The following is a 16,084-nucleotide window of genomic DNA, read 5'->3' as shown; positions in this document are numbered from 1 at the left end:
CACATGTGGGGTGTTTCTGTAAACCGCAGAATCAGAGTAATAAATATTGAGTTTTGTTTGGCTGTTAACCTTTAATGTGTTAAAGAAAAAAATGTAATAAAATGGAAAATCTGCTAAAAAAGTGAAATTTTGAAATTTCATCTCCATTTTTCTTTAATTCTTGTGGAACACCTAAAGGGTTAATAATGTTTGTAAAATTGGTTTTAAATATCTTGAGGGGTGTAGTTTCTACAATGGGGTCATTTATGGGGGGTTTCCACTATGTAAGCCCCACAAAGTGACTTCAGACCTGAACTAGTCCTTAAAAAGTGGGTTTTGAAAATTTTCTTAAAAATTTTAAGAATTGCTTCTAAACTTCTAAGCCTTCTAACGTCCTAAAAAAATAAAATAACATTTCCAAAATGATGCCAACATAAAGTAGACATATGGGGAATGTTATGTAATAAATATTTTATGAGTTATCACTTTCTGTTTTAGAAGCAGAGAAATTGAAATTTAGAAAATTGCAAATTTTTACAATTTTTTGGTAAATTTGGGATTTTTTAAAAAAAAAAGGAGATATATATTGACTTAAATTTATGACTGTCATGAAGTACAATGTGTCACGAGAAAACAATCTCAGAATGGCGTGGATGAGTAAAAGTATTCCAAAGCTATTACCACTTAAAGTGACGCATGTCAGATTTGTAAATTTTGACCTGGACACTGGGGCATCAATGACCTTTGGTCATGAAAGGGTTAAGCATCTCAACCATGTCACACGGCAGCGTTCAGCTCTCCATCTCACAAACATTTGAGAGAAAGCGTAAATTCCCACCTGGCCACCCTCGATCCCTGGCCCTGAATGCCAGCATTTCTAAACTACTGACCTATGAAATGCTGTCATTTAGGCTGGTGGACACAGACAGCTTCAAACAGCTCATGTCGCCTGCTGTCCCACAGTATGTTGTTCCCAGCCGGCACTACTTCTCAAAGAGAGCCGTGCCTTCCCTGCACAACCAAGTATCCGATAAAATCAAGTGTGCACTGCGCAACGCCATCTGTGGCAAGGTCCACCTAGCCACAGATACGTGGACCAGTAAGCACGGCCAGGGACGCTATATCTCCCTAACTGCACACTGGGTAAATGTAGTGGCGGCTGGGCCCCAGGCGGAGAGCTGTTTGGCGCACGTCCTTCTGCCGCCAAGGATCGCAGGGCAACATTCTTTGCCTCCTGTCTCCTCCTCCTCCTACTCAGCTTCCTCCTCCTCTTCTTCCACCTGCTCATCCAGTCAGCCACACACCTTCACCACCAACTTCAGCACAGCCCGGGGTAAACGTCAGCAGGCCATTCTGAAACTCATATGTTTGGGGGACAGGCCCCACACCGCACAGGAGTTGTGGCGGGGTATAAAACAACAGACCGACGAGTGGTTGCTGCCGGTGAGCCTCAAGCCCGGCCTGGTGGTGTGCGATAATGGGCGAAATCTCGTTGCAGCTCTGGGACTAGCCGGTTTGACGCACATCCCTTGCCTGGCGCATGTGCTGAATTTGGTGGTGCAGAAGTTCATTCACAACTACCCCGACATGTCAGAGTTGCTGCATAAAGTGCGGGCCGTCTGTTCGCGCTTCCGGAGTTCACATCCTGCCGCTGCTTCGCCTACAGCGTAACTTCGGCCTTCCCGCTCACCGCCTCATATGCGACGTGCCCACCAGGTGGAACTCCACCTTGCACATGCTGGACAGACTGTGCGAGCAGCAGCAGGCCATAGTGGAGTTTCAGCTGCAGCACGCACGGGTCAGTCGCACTGCGGAACAGCACCACTTCACCACCAATGACTGGGCCTCCATGCGAGACCTGTGTGCCCTGTTGCGCTGTTTCGAGTGCTCCACCAACATGGCCAGTGGCGATGACGCCGTTATCGGCGTTACAATACCACTGCTATGTCTCCTTGAGAAAACACTTAGGGCGAGGAAGGAAGAGGAGGTGGCCCAGGAGGAGGAGGAGGAAGAGGGGTCATTTTTAGCACTTTCAGGCCAGTCTCTTCAAAGTGACTCAGAGGGAGGTTTTTTGCAACAGCAGAGGCCAGGTACAAATGTGGCCAGACAGGGCCCACTACTGGAGGACGAGGAGGACGAGGATGAGGAGGAGGTGGAGGAGGATAAGGATGAAGCAGGTTCACAGCGGGCTGGCACCCAACGCAGCTCGGGCCTATCACTGGTGCGTGGCTGGGGGGAAACGCAGGACGATGACGATACGCCTCCCACAGAGGACAGCTTGTCCTTACCTCTGGGCAGCCTGGCACACATGAGCGACTACATGCTGCAGTGCCTGCGCAACGACAGCAAAGTTGCCCACATTTTAACGTGTGCGGACTACTGGGTTGCCACCCTGCTGGATCCAACGTACATAGACAATGTGCCCACCTTACTTCATGCACTGGAGCGTGATAGGAAGATGCGCGAGTACAAGCGCAGGTTGGTAGACGCGCTACTGAGAGCATTCCCAAATGTCACAGGGGAACAAGTGGAAGCCCAAGGTGAAGGCAGAGGAGGAGCAAGAGGTCGCCAACGCAGCTGTGTCACGGCCAGCTCCTCTGAGGGCAGGGTTAGCATGGCAGAGATGTGGAAAAGTTTTGTCACCACGCCGCAGCTAACTGCACCACCACCTGATACGGAACGTGTTAGCAGGAGGCAACATTTCAATAACATGGTGGAACAGTACCTGTGCACACCCCTCCACGTACTGACTGATGGTTTGGCCCTATTCAACTTCTGGGTCTCCAAATTGTCCACGTGGCCAGAGCTAGCCTTTTATGCCTTGGAGGTGCTGGCCTGCCCGGCGGCCAGCGTTTTGTCTGAACGTGTATTCAGCACGGCAGGGGGCGTCATTACAGACAAACGCAGCCGCCTGTCTACAGCAAATGTGGACAAGCTGACGTTCATATGAACCAGGCATGGATCCCACAGGACCTGTCCATCCCTTGTGCAGATTAGACATTAACTACCTCCCCTTAACCATATATTATTGTACTCCAGGGCACTTCCTCATTCAATCCTATTTTTATTTTCATTTTACCATTATATTGCGGGGCAACCCAAAGTTGAATGAACCTCTCCTCTGTCTGGGTGCCGGGGCCTAAAAATATCTGACAGTGGTCTGTTCCAGTGGTGGGTGACATGAAGCCTGATTCTCTGCTATGACATGAAGCCTGAATCTCTGTTATGGGACCTCTCTCCTCTGCCTGGGTGCCTGGGCCTAAATATGTGACAGTGGCCTGTTCCAGTGGTGGGTGACGTGAAGCCTGATTCTCTGCTATGACATGAAGACTGATTCTCTGCTGACATGAAGCCTGAATCTCTGTTATGGGACCTCTCTCCTCTGCCTGGGTGCCTGGGCCTAAATATGTGACAATGGACTGTTCCAGTGGTGGGTGACGTGAAGCCTGATTCTCTGCTATGACATGAAGACTGATTCTCTGCTGACATGAAGCCTGAATCTCTGTTATGGGACCTCTCTCCTCTGTCTGGGTGTCGGGGCCTAAAAATATCTGACAGTGGCCTGCTCCAGTGGTGGGTGACATGAAGCCTGATTCTCTGCTATGACATGAAGCCTGAATCTCTGTTATGGGACCTCTCTCCTCTGTCTGGGTGTCGGGGCCTAAAAATATCTGACAGTGGCCTGTTCCAGTGGTGGGTGACGTGAAGCCTGATTCTCTGCTATGACATGAAGACTGATTCTCTGCTGACATGAAGCCAGATTCTCTGTTACGGGACCTCTCTCCTCTGCCTGGGTGCCTGGGCCTAAATATCTGACAATGGACTGTTCCAGTGTTGGGTGACGTAAAGCCTGATTCTCTGCTATGACATGCAGACTGATTCTCTGCTGACATGAAGCCAGATTCTCTGTTACGGGACCTCTCTCCTCTGCCTGGGTGCCTGGGCCTAAATATCTGACAATGAACTGTTCCAGTGTTGGGTGACGTAAAGCATGATTCTCTGCTAGGACATGCAGACTGATTCTCTGCTGACATGAAGCCAGATTCTCTGTTACGGGACCTCTCTCCTCTGCCTGGGTGCCTGGGCCTAAATTTCTGACAATGGACTGTTCCAGTGTTGGGTGACGTAAAGCATGATTCTCTGCTATGACATGCAGACTGATTCTCTGCTGACATGAAGCCTGAATCTCTGTTATGGGACCTCTCTCCTCTGTCTGGGTGCCGGGGCCTAAAAATATCTGACAGTGGCCTGTTCCAGTGTTGGGTGACGTAAAGCATGATTCTCTGCTAGGACATGCAGACTGATTCTCTGCTGACATGAAGCCAGATTCTCTGTTACGGGACCTCTCTCCTCTGCCTGGGTGCCGTGGCCTAAATATATGACAATGGACTGTTACAGTGGTGGGTGATGTGAAGCCAGATTCTCTGCTATGGCATGAAGAGAATGATTCTCTGCTGACGTGAAGCCAGATCCTCTGCTATGGGACCTCTCTCCAATTGATATTGGTTAATTTTTATTTATTTTATTTTTATTTTAATTCATTTCCCTATCCACATTTGTTTGCAGGGGATTTACCTACATGTTGCTGCCTTTTGCAGCCCTCTAGCTCTTTCCTGGGCTGTTTTACAGCCTTTTTAGTGCCGAAAAGTTCGGGTCCCCATTGACTTCAATGGGGTTCGGGTTCGGGACGAAGTTCGGGTCGGGTTCGGATCCCGAACCCGAACATTTCCGGGAAGTTTGGCCGAACTTCTCGAACCCGAACATCCAGGTGTTCGCTCAACTCTAGTCATTAGCATATGATAAAAATGACTTTTTGGGCGATTTGAAGCATCAGAACTGCCCCACTGAACAATGTCACCTGTTTGAAACCGGTCAGGTAGGTGACAGACTCCCTTTAAGGCTCCATTCACACATCCGCAATTCTGCTCCGCATTTTGCGGAACGGAATTGCGGACCTATTCATTTGTATGGGGCCGCACGATTTTATATTCTCTATCTAATGCGGAATGCCAAATGTTTGCAGCCCTATCCATGTTGGCACAGGCCACACATTTTCCATACTCCTTGTTGCCCCAAGGGATAACCTTCATTCCAAAGAGGCCCGGTTTCTTACTGACATAGTGGCTCTGGACCAAATGGCCTGTATCCGGAATTGCGGACCCGTACTTCCGGGTCCGCAATTCCGGGTCCGCAATTCCGATCCCGAGAAAAATAGAATATGTCCTATTCTTGTCCGCAATAGCTGACAAGAATAGGTATATTCTATTATTGCCGGCAATCTGCGGTCCGCAAAATGCGGAACGCACATTGCCGCTGTCCGTGTTTTGCGGATCCACGGATCCGTGGATCCGCAAAACACACGCATGTGTAAATGGACCCTTACAGAAATGTTTGGGTTCGGGTCCAGGGTCCAAAAATCCTAAAGTTCGGTACGAACCCGAACTTTACAGTTCGGGTTCGCTCAACCCTAATGAGAAGCATACCTAATATAAACTCCATCAGTACCTAAAACATGTAATAGTAGTGATTTACATATAAATAGTTCAAAAAGTGAGTTCATAATAAAAATATAATAAAGATTAATGAAAGCTGTGAACTCAAATTAATACAAAAACAGTGCAGTGAATAAAGTGTTGGTGCAAAGTGACATGCAGTGAAAGTGCTTTTAAAGAGGCATTGAAAATTATCGAGAGCAGCCTACGCCCATGTACGTAGGCTCCTCCTCTAGAGGAAATGATCACCCGATCAGTTCCCCTAAAGCGCAGAAGGGATCCATCAGAATCCTGTTTGTTTTTTAAATGCCTTGCCACTGTCTGCAATTGTGTCGGATCCTCCTCATCCTTGGCTGCTTCAATTGTTAGAACATGTTCTCTAATCCTCCTCCTGAACTGTCTTGATGTCAAGCCAACATAGATAAGGTTGCATGGGCACGTTGCCCAATAGATTACCCCACTTGTGGTGCATGTAATTGGGTGCGTGATTTTATATTCTCTATCTAATGCGGAATGCCAAATGTTTGCAGCCCTATCCATGTTGGCACAGGCCACACATTTTCCATACTCCTTGTTGCCCCAAGGGATAACCTTCATTCCAAAGAGGCCCGGTTTCTTACTGACATAGTGGCTCTGGACCAAATGGCCATGAAGATTCTTTGTTCTCCGATAGGTGATAGATGAATGCCGCGGTATAAATTGTCGTAACTGAGGGTCAATTCTTAAGATCTCTCAGTATTTATTGAGAGCCATACGCACCTCTTTCAACTTCTTGATAAATCCGTTAATAAGCCGTATTTCATCGGTATCTTGTCTTCTTCCTTTTTTGTGGAGGAGGTCTGACCTTTTAGAGGACCATGCTCTCTAGTAGGCCCGTTCGATACATCGTGCACCATATCCTCTCTGCTGGAACCTACATCGAAGGTCCTCGGCCTGAAATTCAAATGATTCCTCAGTAGAGAAAATTCTCCTAGCCCATAGGAACTGTCCGACAGGTATACTCTTAATAAGGTTACCTGGATGTGCTGACTGTACATGTAGAAGGGCGTTTACCGAGGTTTGCTTCCTGTATAAGTCAGTTCCAATCCGTACTTGTGAATCAATCCGGAAGACCACATCCAAGAATTCCATGTCAGTTCGACCCACCTTAAAGGTAAGTTTTATATTTCTGTCATTTTTGTTGAGTTCATATACACTCACCTAAAGAATTATTAGGAACACCTGTTCTATTTCTCATTAATGCAATTATCTAGTCAACCAATCACATGGCAGTTGCTTCAATGCATTTAGGGGGGTGGTCCTGGTCAAGACAATCTCCTGAACTCCAAACTGAATGTCAGAATGGGAAAGAAAGGTGATTTAAGCAATTTTGAGCGTGGCATGGTTGTTGGTGCCAGACTGGCCGGTCTGAGTATTTCACAATCTGCTCAGTTACTGGGATTTTCACACACAACCATTTCTAGGGTTTACAAAGAATGGTGTGAAAAGGGAAAAACATCCAGTATGCGGCAGTCCTGTGGGCAAAAATGCCTTGTGGATGCTAGAGGTCAGAGGAGAATGGGCTGACTGATTCAAGCTGATAGAAGAGCAACGTTGACTGAAATAACCACTCGTTACAACCGAGGTATGCAGCAAAGCATTTGTGAAGCCACAACACGCACAACCTTGAGGCGGATGGGCTACAACAGCAGAAGACCCCACCAGGTACCACTCATCTCCACTACAAATAGGAAAAAGAGGCTACAATTTGCACGAGCTCACCAAAATTGGACTGTTGAAGACTGGAAAAATGTTGCCTGGTCTGATGAGTCTCGATTTCTGTTGAGACATTCAAATAGTAGAGTCTGAATTTGGCGTAAACAGAATGAGAACATGTATCCATCCTCTGATGGCTACTTCCAGCAGGATAATGCACCATGTCACAAAGCTCGAATCATTTCAAATTGGTTTCTTGAACATGACAATGAGTTCACTGTATTAAAATGGCCCCCACAGTCACCAGATCTCAACCCAATAGAGCATCTTTGGGATGTGGTGGAACGGGAGCTTCGTGCCCTGAATGTGCATCCCTCAAATCTCCATCAACTGCAAGATGCTATCCTTTCAATATAGGCCAACATTTCTAAAGAATGCTATCAGCACCTTGTTGAATAAATGCCACGTAGAATTAAGGCAGTTCTGAAGGCAAAAGGGGGTCCAACACCGTATTAGTATGGTGTTCCTAATATTTCTTTAGGTGAGTGTATATATCGTCCCAACTCCTCATCAGTCCCCTGCCAAATGATTAGAATGTCATCAATGTAGCGTCCCCAATATTGGACCATACTTGCCATTGGCAGGGAATCTGTCTGGAGGATCTCCCTCTCCCACAGTGCCAGGAACAGATTTGCATATGAGGGCGCACATGACGCCCCCATTGCAGTTCCCTGGAGCTGTAGGTAGAAGGACCACCCAAACAGGAAAAAATTGTGAGCGAGGACATATTCCAATAAAGACAAAATAAATTTGCACTTCCTCTTACCCATAATGGTGGTGTATAAAAATAATTCCACCGCCTTGAGACCATCATGATGTCTTATGGATGTGTAGAGTGACTCCACATCACATGTAGCGATGATCATATCTGGATCCAAATGGATATCTTCCACCTTCTTCAGTTTGTCCATGGTGTCTTGCAAATACGAAGGTAATTCTTCCACCAGTGGGTGTAGGTGTTATGGAATATAATGGACACTTGCTTGTCACTAACAAAATGGTGTCTGTCCGAAAGACAACCCCCAGTATGCATTCTATGATTGAAACTATTTGCAGCAAAGACTTGAAACTGTCAGGAATTCCTGTCAGGAGTCTATCATACATATGCCTTAAACTTATTTCCTGATTACATTCCTTCTTGCTAAAAGACCAATCATGTGAGCCCACTCCTCCCACTAATATGGAGGGTATATAATGTGAAGCCCCCACCTAATAAATTAGAGTTATGCTTTGACCTTACCTAGAGTCTTCAGTGTTATTTCTCTCGCCGTGCATGCACGTTTCTATCTATCTAATTTGGAGCAGTGTATCAACCTATCTGACCATTGATCAGAACCAGAACATAGGAAATGTTCAACATATTTACAAATGGGGTCGTTAAGACATTCATTCCCGATACAATTGGTCTTTCAGTGGGTTCATCAAGTCCTTATGCACTTTAGGGAGAAAATACAAAGTTGGAATTACTGGGTGTGCAGACAAGAGGTGGGAACACTGTTTCTCAGATATGATTCCTTCTTCCACTCCTTGATGGAGTATCCCCTCCAATTCCGGGTTGAAGGTCAGTTTTCTGTAACAATCACTTTGATTTAACTGTCTATGGGCCTCCTTCTCATACATACTAGTTGGCCAACAACGTCCCCACCCTTGTCCGCAGGTTTCATCATTACATCCTTCCACTCTTGCATCTCCCTCAGTGCTCTTCTCTCTCCCTTCGTACAGTTGTCCATCCCACCCCTGCTGGAGATCTTAGGTAGCTCTTCAAAAACAAGGTGAACAAAAAGCTCAACATTGGGATAAAGGGGGAAACTTTGTTGATTTCGGAACTAAGTTTTTTGGAAACTCACCCGGCCGATTTGTTTCCTCCTGTTCCTCCAATAGTGCCATAAGAGTAGCCAGGGCCTCTTGTTCAGATCGAGTAGTGAAGTTTGGATCCATTTTACAACTTAAAAGTTTTGAAAAGATGTATGTCCTTTACTGTAGAGAAAATGTCAAAATTACATGTTGGTGAGAAGGATAATCCCCTGCCAAGTATCATAATTTGGTTTTGGGTCATGGCATGACTTGAAAGGTTAACTACCTGCAGCTGCTGATTGCCCTCCGGGCGTCTTTCACCTACAAGTTACTGGGCATCGCCCATCTTGCGCTTGGTGAATCTCATAGGATAACTGCACACTCCCTGTCCAGGAGGGCTGCCATCCTTACTCATTGATGCCGCTGACGAGATTGATGTGGAGCGCATTCTTACTCCATGTGCACCATTTTGCCAACGATATACCTTGTTATTTTCCATATCTTAATGGTTTTAATCTGTCTCTCCCATATCAGAAAGGCCTCTTCCATCTCTTTCTTATATTCCTCCAATTCCCCAGAGGTAGACTTCTGAGAGAGCTGTTCCTCAATGGTAATAATTTCCAACTCCAATTCTGTCAGCGTTTTTGTATTCAATTCAACAATAAGACTCATTAGGGCAACTGATCATGAACCACAGGCCATTTCCATTTTTTTACAGAATTCCTTATCATCTCTCCCATATGATGGAAATGTCTTGACTCATAGACCTCTTGGTATCAGTCCCTTTAGAATATATTTCTCCAAAGTGGCTTTGTTCCACCATAATTTCATCCTCCTGTGTAACATATGTTTTAACCATACTCTTAGCTCCATAGTGCTCACCTGGCCCGGGTCATCATCCACCACAGCACCACCTGCAAACACTGCATCTACCTGGGAAGACCAGGATGCATCCCGTGAACTGAAATCCATTTGCCTTGTTAAGGACCAACCTTCTGAAAAAATGCAGGAAATATTAGAACACCAATAGCTTAATATGTGTGTCAATATGCAATAACTCACCAAAAATCTAAAAACACATATACTATAAATGTATTCTTTATTGTTGAAAAAAATTTATAAATACATAATTTTAGACAAAATACATATAATTGCAGTAAATGCAGGACAATACTGCATCAAGAAAGTGCCCCCCTTAAACTCCCACTGGCGACTATACAGCTTATAAGGGATCTGTGCACGTATGCATCATCATTGTACATTCACCAATATAAAATAAATGCAAATTGCATATGGTATATTGTGCCATTAAAGACAATACTCATCGCACTGTTGTAATATAAAAACTGAAGTTGTTAACCAGTACTGGGAGTCTCACTAGGAAATACTCCCATGTATACAACCACACGTCAGCATGACAAGTAAATAATGACACATAAACAGTGGTACAATGACACAACACACCAGTGCAAACCAGGAGTAAGGGAGGGGCACCAACCCCGACGCGCATTTCGCCCCGCTTGCTCTTGGGGGCGCATCCCTCCACTGCAACCAACCCACCTTATATATCCTAAACAACTGGGCTAAGTCCTAATAACGTAAATCACCTGTGGTCAGTAAAGTAGATAGGAATCCCATCCAATCATGCCCCGTCTGCAATACTAATACATGGTTGCCCACGTCTCGCGGGATTTACCGTGGTCATTGTGTATTTGCGATCACGTGTACTTATCATGTGAACCCACACCGCCGGCCTGTAATAGTCATCCCGGCGATGGAAGGCCACATGACAGAGCATGGAAGGAGGCGACTCGATCCTGAGGCCCAGCCCACACCATGCCTGCAAATAAGAAGCAGGAATAACCGGATTGGTACATTCCCAGGTGGCTACAAGTCGGCGTCCACACCAGCTTAGTTAAGGGCAATCTGCCCACAGCATCAATATAAGGCATATATTTAACAAAGTATACAATTTAGAATTCAGAAAGTGGAACAATGGAGAAAGAGGGGGAGAAAAAGAAAGAGAGGGGGGTCCAACCTGAAGGGGATGGGAATATTCAATAAATTCTCTCCGACATTAATAGACTATCCGCTATAGTATATCTCAAAATGACCTTACTGCTTAATAGAATCAACAACATAATAAATACGCACTTCTTACACCCATGCTCAATACATAGTTATATATTGAGATGACAAAATATGTAAACATTAATAAATGAATGAGAAGCATACCTAATATAGACTCCATCAGTACCTAAAACATGTAATAGTAGTGATTTACATATAAATAGTTAAAAAAGTGAGTTCATAATAAAAATATAATACAAACCGGATTCCAAAAAAGTTGGGGCACTATACAAATCGTGAATAAAAACTGAATGCAATGATGTGGAGGTGCTAACTTCTAATATTTTATTCAGAATAGAACATAAATTACGGAACAAAAGTTTAAACTGAGAAAATGTACAATTTTAAGGGAAAAATATTTTGAATCAGAATTTCATGGTGTCAACAAATTCCCCAAAAGTTGGGACAAGGCCATTTTCACCACTGTGTGGCATCTTCCCTTCTTCTTACAACACTCAACAGACGTCTGGTGACCGAGGAGACCAGTTTCTCAAGTTTAGAAATATGAATGCTCTCCCATTCTTGTCTAATACAGGCCTCTAACTGTTCAATTGTCTTGGGCCTTCTTTGTTGCACCTTCCTCTTTATGATGCGCCAAATGTTCTCTATAGGTGAAAGATCTGGACTGCAGACTGGCCATTTCAGTACCCGGATCCTTCTCCTACGAAGCCATGATGTTGTGATTGATGCAGAATGTGGTCTGGCATTATCTTGTTGAAAAATGCAGGGTCTTCCCTGAAAGAGATGACGTCTGGATGGGAGCATATGTTGTTCTAGAACCTGAATATATTTTTCTGCATCGATGGTGCCTTTCCAGACATGCAAACTGCCCATGCCACACGCACTCATGCAACCCCATACCATCAGAGATGCAGGCTTCTGAACTGAGCATTGATAACAACTTGGGTTGTCCTTGTCCTCTTTGGTCCGGCTGACATGGCGTCCCAGATTTCCAAAAAGAACTTCGAATCGTGACTCGTCTGACCACAGAACAGTCTTCCATTTTGCCACACTCCATTTTAAATGATCCCTGGCCCAGTGAAAATGCCTGAGCTTGTGGATCTTGCTTAGAAATGGCTTCTTCTTTGCACTGTAGAGTTTCAGCTGGCAACGGCGGATGGCACGGTGGATTGTGTTCACTGACAATGGTTTCTGGAAGTATTCCTGAGCCCATTCTGTGATTTCCTTTACAGTAGCATTCCTGTTTGTGGTGCAGTGTCGTTTAAGGGCCCGGAGATCACGGGCATCCAGTGTGGTTTTACGGCCTTGACCCTTACGCACAGAGATTGTTCCAGATTCTCTGAATCTTCGGATGATGTTATGCACAGTTGATGATGATAGATGCAAAGTCTTTGCAATTTTTCGCTGGGTAACACCTTTCTGATATTGCTCCATTATCTTTCTGCGCAACATTGTGGGAATTGGTGATCCTCTACCCATCTTGGCTTCTGAGAGACACTGCCACTCTGAGAAGCTCTTTTTATACCCAATCATGTTGCCAATTGACCTAATTAGTGTTAATTGGTCTTCCAGCTCTTCGTTATGCTCAAATTTACTTTTTCCAGCCTCTTATTGCTACTTGTCCCAACTTTTTGGGGATTTGTTGACACCGTGAAATTTTGAATCAACGTATTTTTCCTTTGAAATGATACATTTACTCGGATTAAACGTTTGATCTGTCATCTACGTTCTATTAAAAATAAAATATTGACATTTGCCATCTCCACATCATTGCATTCAGTTTTTATTCACAATTTGTTTAGTGTCCCAACTTTTTTGGAATCCGGTTTGTAGAAATTAATGAAAACTGTGAACACAACTGTTATGTGCTAATAAATGATGTTAGGGTATTTTGTGATAAGTCTAGGCTATTTCATGAAGACAATACCTTGCTATATATACCCTATTAGCATACTGAGGTAAAATAAAAATTTGGGTCTATTGTAAAGAAAATTTAGTTCTGCTCAGCTCTTCAGCATTTAGAGTCCTTCTGATGCATCCAAAAAGCATGAAAAAATACAGCACAGGATGAAACCCCAAAGTAGCTGAATGGGGATAATGTTGGCAGTATGATTTTGGGCTGTAAAGGAAACTTTATACTGGGACTCCTACTTTGTGCTGGATTTTGCTGCTCAGAATGCTACCAACAAAGAGAAGTTCTTGATCTTCAGATAAAATGCATAAGCCAAGCCTAACTGTCTGCGTTTCATGTTGGCAATTTAATTTTATGCAAATCTAAATTTAAAAAAAAAATATTTTTGGTGGGTACTGGCTGAGCTAGATTTAACTGTTTTAGAAATTGATAATAAATAGAGATGAGCGAACTTTTCACAAATTCGATTCAGCCGGTTCGCCAAATTTTTAGAAAAAAATTGGTTCGATCCGAATTTATTCACAGCTAATCGTGTTAAAAAAACTGGTATTTCCTGGCTGCTGAGAGCCTTTATAGTGGTGTAAAACACTGTACCTTGCAGTGACACATATAGGAAGTCTGCAGTTTCGGTAGTGAAATAATACCGTGAGTCAGTATGGCATTCAGATGACAGGCGTCGCTCTTAAAATCACTGCACACTTCACTTATTTGGGCAGTCACGGGGCCAAAACTGACCAAATAACTCAAGAGTAAACTGAGCCTTACAGGTCGATGTTAGCGTCAAGAAGAAGCGCACTCCTTTTACACTGTCGTTAGCTGATTCCACATAAATGTCTACAAAACCTGTTATATTAAGCGCTTATACAAGTAGAGAGGTGGAGAGGGTGTCAGCAGTAAGTTTGTGTTGACGTTACTGATTATTTTGCCCTTCCTCTGATCTGTCAGAACAATAACCCCCAAAAAAATTGATCCTGTCTTTTGAGCATCCGCCTTCATTCGGTCAGCATTTGGTAAGTAATCCATCAGTATTGCTAATGCCCAAAAAAACTGTGGATCCAAAATAGAGATGACACGTGAATGGAATATTTGCATGTCTTCTGTGTTTTGTACCCACTCCTGCTTTTGGCTACCAAATCACAAGCCAATTATGATAGGACCATACAGGCCTTACAGCTGCTACACAGACAGGATACATTGTGCGTCTCATTTTTCCTTCCTTCTGACAGTTCAGAAGAAGGTTCAAATTAATGATGATGTCAGCCAGGCCGAAAGGCAAAATAGTGGCCCAGTCATGAAGTGGGAAGGGTGGGAACAGCATGAGAAGTCCACAGAGTGGCCGTATAACATAGTGGTAAAGTGGAAGCAGCATGAGGAGACCACAGAGTGGCACAATCACAGAGTGTGGAGGTGGCGGCAGCATCAGGAGGCCACAGAGTGGCACAATCACAGAGTGTGGAGGTGGTGGCAGCATCAGAAGGCCACAGAGTGGCACAATGACAGAGTGTGGAGGTGGCAGCAGCATCAGGAGGCCAGAGTGGCAAGGTGACATAGTGTTGAGGTAGCAGCAGCATCAGGAGACCACAGAGTGGCAAGGTGACATAGTGTGGAGGTGGCAGCAGCATCAGAAGACCATAGAGTGACAAGGTGACATAGTGTAGAGGTGGCAGCCGCATTAGTAGGCCACAGAGTGACACAATGAAAGAGTGTTGAGGTAGCAGCAGCGGCATCAGGAGGATGACACAGAGTTGCGCAATGACAATGTGGAGCTGGCAGCAGCATTAGGAGGCAACAGAGTGGCAAGGTGACATAATGTGGAGGTGGCAGCAGTATCAGTAGACCACAGAGACACCCGGTGACAGAGTGGGGAGGTGGGTGGCAATACCAGTACCAGCTGAAGATGGTGGGTGAAAGAAGGAGCCATTGGCATCAGACGTGTGGCATCAGGCGGGTGGCAGCATCAGAATAGTAGCTGAGGCAGGTAGCCAGAAGAAACCGGTCTCTTTTGTCAAAGTTGTGTGGCACCATGGATGATCTAGTCTGATGCTTCAGGCATTGGTGGGTGGAAATCCTGGCTGATCAACACCTGATTCATCTTGACAAAGGTCAGTCTCTCCACATTTTGGGTGGATAGGCAAGTTCTTCTTGGGGTAACTATGGCCCCCGCACTAAACACCCACTCTGATGCCACACTACTGGCCGGGCAGGACAGCTTTTCCAGGGCAAACTCTGCTAGTTGCTGCCACAAATCCAGTTTGGCTGCCCAGTAGTCCAGCGGATCTTTAATGTGGGGTGGCAGGGTGCTGTCCAAGTATATCACCACCTGCTTGTTTAGGTTCTGCTCCAGGTTTAGATGCTGCTGCTGGTGAGTAGTTTCTTCACTAGGTTGGTGAAGAAAGCTGCTCATCAACTACTCTAGACTCAGGCTGCTGCTGATGGAGCTGGTACTGCTTCTGCCACCCCACCCCTCCCCAGCAGCCATGGCAGTAAAACGTGAGCGCAGAGGGCCCCCCGGTCAGACTTGCGAGAGGATGGATGATGGCGCAGATAGGCAGCGGCCAACTGACTACATAGGATATCTCTATAGAAGTTCAGTTTGTCCTCTCTCTCAGCAGGTGTATAAAAGGCCCCCATTTTGGACTGGTAGCGAGGGTCCAACAAGGTGGAGAGCCAGATGTCATCCCTCTGCCGAATAGTGACAATTCGGCTGTCACTACGCAAGCAAGTGAGCATGCATCGGGCCATTTGTGCAAGTGACTCGAAAGGGAAACCCTGCCTCCATCTCCACTGTATACTGCCATGGGGTGTCTGGTTCCTCTGCCTTGTCTTCCTCATTGCCCTGTAGCTCCTCTGCCTGCTCCTCCTCTCCTGTCACCTATTTAGAAAATTCACCCATTTCGCTACACTTGCTTGTGCTCCAATGTCCTCCTCCCCCTCTAGTTTAGCCCCCACAGGGATCATGTGGCTGTGAGATGTAGGCACCAGCTCTCCAGTACCCTGGCCAGCCAGATTTACAAGCATCTGTTCCAGGACATAAAGCAGTGGAATTACATTGTTCATCCTG

Source organism: Bufo bufo, chromosome 2, assembly GCF_905171765.1.
Source record: "Bufo bufo chromosome 2, aBufBuf1.1, whole genome shotgun sequence".
In the NCBI taxonomy this organism is placed as follows: domain Eukaryota; kingdom Metazoa; phylum Chordata; class Amphibia; order Anura; family Bufonidae; genus Bufo; species Bufo bufo.
Note: the sequence above shows the minus strand (reverse complement) of the source record.